Below are 6,000 nucleotides of genomic sequence, written 5' to 3'. Positions count from 1 at the left end.
AGCCTTACCAAAAACAAAAAAAGCCGGTAGACTCGTTGTCCTGTAGAGATAAAAGAGGACGTCCGTCAGTCAAAGATCATGAAGTACAATCGCAACTCATAAGCAACATATAGAATCAAATAGCAATCAATTATTACCGCAGAAGCTATTAAGTAAGAACTTCTGAAAAGAGGTGCTCAAGGAATTAACTGAATCCATAAAGAACTTCACAAATCATGCAATTTCCACATTAAAATATCAATCATGCTAATATGCTATACTCCTTATAACAAGGAAATGATTAGACGGTATCATAACGGATGGTTATAACAATATATCAAGTACATCTTCACATTCATAACAACAACAACACAACAACAACAACCATGCCTTATCTCACTAAGTGGGATCGACTACATGGATCAACTCCGGCCATAATGTTGTATCCAGAACCATGTTTTTATCTAAATTGTTAATCTCGATATCTTTCTTAATAACTTCTCTTATAGTTTTTCTAGGTCTCCCTCTACCTATAACTATTTGACTTCTCTCCATCTGATATACTCTCCTTATCACAAAATCTACCGGTCTTTTGTTTACATGCCCAAACTACCAAAATCTATTCTCCATACTTCATAACAAAATACAAGAAAACAAAGATACAAAATATGCATTAAACATCTATGCCAATCCTACAACAAAAAAAAAGTGAATTGTTACGCACGGGCTAAAACACGTATGTCCATAATGTACAACACAGTCAGCATTAATGTGTGATGCTCCAACTTCATCAACACAACAACTGCCATAAGCTGTATCAGCCATCACATACAATCCAATGTCTGTCTCATTCTCATTCCCACTTCCTGTAGTATCCGATTCTCGCAACGACTGAAGCTTCTTTCGCAGAACACTGACCACTCTCGTTGAATCCTTTAGAAGATCATCTGGAAACTGCAATTCACAGAGAAAATCATTGCAAGGTGTTAAGTTATGCTAAAAGGAAGTTAATTTGAGGAAAGGGGACTTACTTGTAAAGCAACTCTGGTGAATTTGTGAGTGCGAATGAATTCGGCGGTGGCGGCAATATCGTAATTTGATTCAAAATCCATTGCTACAGTGAAACAAAAAAAAAAACTATCTCCTTTCCTGAGTGATGCAATTATGGAGTCTTACGACCGATTCCGCGGTGTTTCTTGGTCAGCTTCGGCTTACTCCGGCGAAGCTGAGTTCAGTGCGACTTGGGTTTTTCGATATAGGTGCAAAGCTGGCGAAGCCGATGAGTTTTGTTGTTTTAAATTAGGGTTGTAAATATAAAAATAAATAAAAATTTAATTTTAGAAGGAAAAAAAAAATTCTTCTGTATATAGTTAAAATTTGTTTTTTTTGGTTTCTAGATGAAATTTGTTTTAAACGAGCAATTAAATTTAAAAACACACACCTATTAAAAAAAAGAAAAATAATAAGTCAAGATTATTTTAGATTATTCTTTATTAATTTAATTGTTATATATGTAGAAAATCATAATTTTTAAATCATTAAATATATTTGAATTTTATCACAATTTTTTTAAAATTTATAATGGTAAAATGTATATAAGCTTGTGATGCATTGACATTCTTTGTACTGGACTTTCTTTTAAAACCAACCAAAAATGTTTTAATCGGTAAACACAATTCAAATCTCTAATTTCCTATGTTTTCTAACCTTTAGTTAGCATTAGAAATTTGATTTCTTATTTAAACACTTAATCATAAAGGTAAAAGATTTTTGACACACTAGATCATGGGAACATTGAAGGAGTTAGTATCTTTTACTCAATCAAACCACGGATGTTTGATAAAAAAAATGCTTACGTATCATCATAAATGTAAGTTTTAGAATTTTTTTTGAATAACCAATATTTTTTTTTAAAATTTTGAAATAACCAACTTTTCAAAAATATTACATAAATGACCAAAAAAAGTTTAAAATACACGTTATTGTCAGAGGGGTGGCGACAACACTTATTTTTGCACCAAGTCGACATTGGGCCTGGCGAGCACCTTTATATTTGGGCCAAGTTGCCACCCCCCTGACGTCAACACCCATTTTGTTTTTTTTTTAATTAAATTATTTTAACTATTAAATTTAATTACTATTTTATTTTATTTTTCATTTTTATTAAGTTAAATTATTTTAAGTATTAAGTTTAATTATTTTGGCCATTGTTTTTCTTTACTTAAATTTTTTATATAGACAAATAATATAATTAAAAGAAACTCCAATTTTATAGTAATAAAAAAAAATTACATTAATAATAATAGGGTCTACAATTAAATTTTGGAGGGCCTAGTGCAGGTGACCCTAGTATGATCCGCACGACGGTGGTCTTATAACTCGTTTAGATGGCTCACGAGTTGGTAGTGCTCCCTTATTCCTGTGACGCCCCCTCTATCTGGTTTCTGTTGTGTTTAGGCCGATAGCCCTTCAATACAATCCGGGTCTACAAAATTTCACAGCCGACCTTGACCTCTAGAATTCCCACTATAGGAAAGGCGGGTGCTCGTGGCGCCTTCAAAGCTTTATCTTTGTGGGACAAAATGGCTCCTGGTGGATGCGGCCCCAAAGTTTGATCTCTGGTAGTTGTTGGTCGAATCGGGTTGGTTAAAATACAATGGTTGTGGTGGTGCGTTGAAGTTCAATGGTTGGTTGGGGTACTGTGATGTTTGTTGGTTGAATGAGTTGTATGGCTGGTATTCTTCTTGTATGTCTATGTCGGGGGTAAGTGGTGGCGATTTGGAGGAGCCTGCCACATTGGGATCTTGGAAGCGTTGGTGGTGGGGTTGAGTTTGAGGTTAGGGTTAAGTTTGTGGTTGAGTTTGGAATTGTTGTTGTTGGTATTGTTGGAATTGTTGTTGTTGGAATTGTTGTTGTTGTTGGTGGTGGTGGTAAATTGGTTATTGTTGGCATATTGGTTGTTGTTGGTAATTTGGTTGTTGTTGGTAATTTGGTTGTTGTTGGTAATTTGGTTGTTGTTGTTGTTGGTAATATTGTTGTTGGTGTTGTTATTGGAAATATTGTGGTTGTTGTTCAAAATTTTGTGGTTATTGTTGTTGGAAAATTTGTGGTTGTTGTTGGAAAATTTGTGGTTGTTGTTGGAAATACGGTTGTTGTGCTCGCGGGTCTTCCAAATAGAAAGGGTCAGACACAAACATTTCAGGAATTGTAACTGATTTGTACCAGTTGACATATTCAGCTGTTGGTTTCATTTCAGTTAGCGCCATAGGGAAATGTAGGACATGGTTGGAACGACGGGCCATATTTTACGGAAGTCTTAGCAAATGACTTCCAATTTGCTATGTACTACTGCTGGGTGACTTTTTGCAGATGCCAAGGTTCCAAACACAAAGGGGGTCGGGGGATATTTCGATGCATGCCGAATTGGAGTTTGACATGGTAATTGTGGTGCATCTCCACAGTGGTGAACTGTATGATAGCGATTTTTCCGCCCAAACAGTCGCCTCTTCTTGTTCGGGTTCATGGGCCAATTCCAAGTATGCTCTCCAAATAAAATGCAACGTAAAAAAAACTAATTACTAATTAGAGAAGATGCTTTATTTTACAAATATAGTTAGATAATGGAAAGTTTTAGTGGTAATACATCTTGTGGTCGAAGTCAATCCAAGAGTTGGCGATAAAAAATTATTTTGTTTTTAGGCGTTAGGCTATAATCCAACCCAGTTTCATTAAACCTAAACACATCAAAAGAATAGAAATCAATATAGTTATAATTAATAATAGAATAAATATACTAAATGAAATAACGTCATTAACTTACCTTGACGCGTACGGGAAGATGTATATGTGCGGGTTTTCAGGGGCTAATTTTGGCATTCTCCACCATCCCCATGCTTGTAGCAAGAATGCACATCCATAAAATATACAATTTTTTTTTGCATTTTTGAACAAGGAGTTTTAGAGATAAGCCAATACCGCAGAACCCCAACTATACGTGTTGATGGTATTAATGTCCTCAAGCAAAGACAAGTACATGAAATTTATATTATTCCCCGTGCCTTCGGAAAATTGTAAGTTACCAAATAATAACATAATATACATTCTAGTCTGAAGGCATGCATGGGTCACCCTGAATGCATGCAAAATAGGAAGGCTGGTGTGTAAGAGATTCCCTAGGTGTTCAGCAAGCATGCATAAGTCTTGTCCAAATTGATTCTTGCATGTATTTTCTTTTGCACTTAATGTCTTGCATGCATGATATTTATACACCACTTCTCACAAATATTAACATATTTCCATATTTATACACTACTTCACTACGTACACATTTTCTTAACCAAATATTTCTTCACTAAAAAGTATGGCATCCACACCACAATACAAAGTTTGAGCTCACATGAATGGTGAAACCTACCACTGCGACACAAATGGTTTCTATTTAGAAACACTAATTCTACGCGTTCTTCTCTAAATAGAAAAGCGGATTTCTCGTATCTAAAAAAGAAAATCGAGTCCAAACTTAGAGAACCAGTCTCTCAAATTTTTACCAACAACCATATGTTCAACCTAACAACTCGGTCAGGTTTTATCAATCACAAATACAAACTGACATAGAGGTTCAAAACATGTTTCTTAACCATGAGTATTATGGTTATGATTATTTGGATTTGTACATAGTGTTGGAACAAATTGTTCCATCTCAAAATATGCAGTCACATGTTATTGATCCCGTTGTTGACAATGAACAAGATGTCGAACATGTCGTCGAAGAAGAAACTGCGGTAGAAGATGTGGTGGATGACTTGGTTAATCGTGATTCCAAAAATGAAGAACAAGTTCTAGTACCAATGCGCATGCGTACTCACCTCCAGCGCACTTCACAACACTTAATTTGGGAAAGGATGAGCCATCGTCTGATATGTTCTACAACCCGTATATGAGGTCAGACGAGGAGTTAAAAAAGGGTGACACATCCATTCAAAGGAAGATTGTATGCTAGCAATCAAAAACTGGCACTTAGCAAACTGTGTTGATTTTAGTGTTGATCGCTCAAATCCAGAAAGATGCACTATTTTATGCAAAAACCCGGAGTGTGGGTACAGGCTTAAGGCATCATTTAAGAAGAAAGTTAATGCTTGGGTGATAGGTTCCATTTCTCAAACCTGCACTTGCGTTAACACAAATATGGCGCAAGATCATCGGAAACTAAGTCATGACATGATATGCCATACCATAATACCTCTCGTAGATGTTGACCATCATTGAAGGTGAATACGATTATCTCCTATTGCGTTTCTGTGTCAAATATAGACCGTCGTACAAAAAGGCAATTGTAATGGTTTACGGAAACTGGGAGGAATCCTACCAACAACTTCCTCGCTACTTGGTTGCACTTCAAATTATATTCACTTACCTGGGAACGGTTACTATCTTGGAGGCATTGCCGGCACAATCCCAAGACGGAAACCCCCTCGAAGGTAATGGAATCTTTCATAGGACTTTTCTGGGCGTTTCCGACCATGCATCATCGGATTTGGTTTTTGCCAGCTAATTATTCAAAATGATGGAACCTGGTTGTATGGGAATTACAAAGGAACGTTACTGGTGGCGGTCGCTCAAGATGGAAACGGCAATATTTTCCCAATAGCCTTTGCTCTCGTAGAAGGAGAAACAACTGCTGCTTGGAGTTTCTTTCAAAATAATCTCCGAACTAAAGTTGCTCACACAACCTGGTCTTGGTTTGATTTCGGACAGGCACGCTTCTATTGACAGCGCATACAACAATCCGGCAAATGGTTGGCACGACTCCCCGTCTAACGCATGTCTACTGCATTAGGCATATCGCACAAAATTTTATGCGAGAGATCAAAGATAAATTTTTGAAGAACCATTTGGTGAACGCGGGGTATGCCCTTAAACCAAACTGGATTTCAATACTACCACCGTGAAAGGTCCTTGTTCTAAGCCTCTGGATCCTTCTGATTTCTTCTCCGGGTTTGTACTCCCCCTCTAAAAAAGACA

At 36.5% G+C, this 6,000-nt stretch overlaps 1 pseudogene; it reads right to left on the bottom strand.

Moving 5' to 3' along the window:
- LOC131598401 (protein RAE1-like) overlaps positions 1-1,287 on the bottom strand; it is a 32,871-nt pseudogene extending 31,584 nt beyond the window's left edge.
- Between the last annotated feature and the right edge of the window lie 4,713 nt (positions 1,288-6,000).

Source organism: Vicia villosa, linkage group LG4 (genome assembly GCF_029867415.1).
Source record: "Vicia villosa cultivar HV-30 ecotype Madison, WI linkage group LG4, Vvil1.0, whole genome shotgun sequence".
NCBI lineage: Eukaryota > Viridiplantae > Streptophyta > Magnoliopsida > Fabales > Fabaceae > Vicia > Vicia villosa.
This window is presented reverse-complemented; position numbering and strand designations above follow the sequence as displayed.